The sequence below is a fragment of the Myotis brandtii genome, unplaced genomic scaffold (assembly GCF_000412655.1).
Source record: "Myotis brandtii unplaced genomic scaffold, ASM41265v1 scaffold77, whole genome shotgun sequence".
NCBI lineage: Eukaryota > Metazoa > Chordata > Mammalia > Chiroptera > Vespertilionidae > Myotis > Myotis brandtii.
Window position 1 is genome coordinate 540,499 of NW_005371082.1, and position 2,422 is coordinate 542,920.

Sequence of the window (2,422 nt, forward strand, 5' to 3'; positions counted from 1 at the left end):
GGCTGAGTCCCTTGCATGAATTTCATGCATCGGGCCTCTAGTGTTAGATATAAAACTGAAACTCATGAACACAAACAGCAATGTGGTGGTTGCCAAAGGGCAGGAGGTAGGGAGGGAAGGGGGTCCTAATATATGGTGACATGAGAAGAATTGACTTTAGGTGGTGGGTACACGGTGCAATATACAGATCTTGTAACATAGAAACCCACACCTGAAACCTATATGATCATGTTAACCAATGTTATCCTAATAAATTTAATAAAAAATAAACAATAGACATAGTTTTACTAAGATGTAATTCACATACCATACAATCCACCCATTTAAGTGTCTAATTCAATGGTTTTAGTATACTAACCCATAAACGTGTAATCTTTACATAAAAAAATAACACAACATTGTACCCTTTAGCTATCACCATTCTATCCCCATTCCTCAGCCCTAAACAACCATAAATTAAATGCTTTTGTTCTTCCTTTCCAATCTGGACCCTCTTATTTCTCATTTCTGCCTAATTGTCCTAGCTAGCATCACACATACAATGTTGAATAGAAATGCTGAAAGATAAAAATGAATATCTTCATGTTGTTTTTTACCTTAGGTGGAAATTATCCAATCTTTTGCCACTAAGTATGATGTTAGCTATGGGCTTTTTGCAGATACTCTTTATCAGGTTGAGAAAATTCCCTCCTTTTTTAAATCTTTTGAGTATTTTTATCACGAAAGCATGTTGAATTTTGTCAAATGCTATTGCTTCATTTATTGAGATGATCATTTAAATTTTGTATTTTATTATATTAATATAATCTATTAAATTAATTTATTTAATTAACCATCATTCCTGGGATAAATCCCACCTGGTTAATGATGGATAACTCAATTTATAGGTTGCTGTATTTGGTTTGCTAGTATTTTGTGTCCACATGCATAAGCTATATTAGTCTATAGTTTTCTTTTCTTCTCTCAACTGATTTTAGAAGTAACTGCCTAAGCACAGAGGGGGTAGGAGGAGGCAAATTATGAGAATCATAAATGAAAGAGAAACTATTACTTCCAACCTTACAGAAATAAAAAAGATTTTAAAAGAATGCTATGAACAATTGTATGCAATAAACTACATGAAATGAACAAATCCTTAGAAAGACAAATTCCTGAACTGACTCAAAAGAAATAAAAAATATGAATAGACCTATATAACAAATGAGGAGGTTGAATTAATAATAAAAAATTACCTACATGGTATCACCACTTTATTCTATCAAACATTTAGAGAAAAATTAATACGATTAACCTACCCCACTCTGTGCTATTTGTTGGGGTTCCTGTTCCAGCATCAAGAAGGGTTCAGGAATCTGGAGAAGGCTGTGCATAGATTAAGAGTCCAGAGATGAAGCATAATTTTGAAAGGCATTGGGGGTCAGAGGAGCTTAGCTAAAGGAGCTAAGTTGTAAGGCAGTGGTTCTCAACCTTCCTAATGCCACGACCCTTTAATACAGTTCCTCATGTTGTGGTGACCCCCAACCATAAAATCATTTTTGTTGCTACTTCATAACTGTAATTTTGCTACTGTTATGAATCGTAATATAAATATCTGATATGCGGGATGTATTTTCATTGTTACAAATTGAACATAATTAAAGCATAGTGGTTAATCACAAAAACAATATGTAATTATACATGTGTTTCCCAATGGTCTTAGGAGACCCCTGTAAAAGGGTCATTCGACCCCCAAAGGGGTCGCGACCCACAGGTTGAGAACCGCTGCTCTATCTCTTTTTTCAGTGTCCTGTAGTTTTTTGTATATAGGTCTTTTACCTCCTTAGTTAAGTTTATTCCTAGGTAACTTAATTTTTTTGGTGCGATGGTAAATGGGATTGCTTTTTGAGTCCCTCTTTCTGTAAGTTCACTATTGGTGTGAAGAAATGCCATGTGCGATGGTTGGGATTGCTTTTTGAGTCCCTCTTTCTGTAAGTTCACTATTGGTGTGAAGAAATGCCATAGATTTCTTGGCATTAATTTTTTTGGTAAATGGGATTGCTTTTTGAGTCCCTCTTTCTGTAAGTTCACTATTGGTGTGAAGAAATGCCATAGAGCCATAGACATTAATTTTGTATCCTGCTACATTGCCAAATTCATTTATTAAGTCTAATAATTTTTTGATGGAGTCTCTAGGGTTTTCTATGTACAATATCATATTATCTGCAAATAAGGACAGTTTTATTTCTTCTTTTCCAATTTGGATGCCTTTTATTTATTCTTCTTGTCAGATCACAATGGCTAGTACTTCCAGTACTATGTCGAACAGAAGTGGTGAGAGTGGGCATCCCTTTCTTGTTCCTGTTCTTAGGGGAAATGGTTTTAGTTTTTGCCCATTGAGTATGATGTTGGCTGTGGGTTTGTCATATACGGCTTTTATTATGTT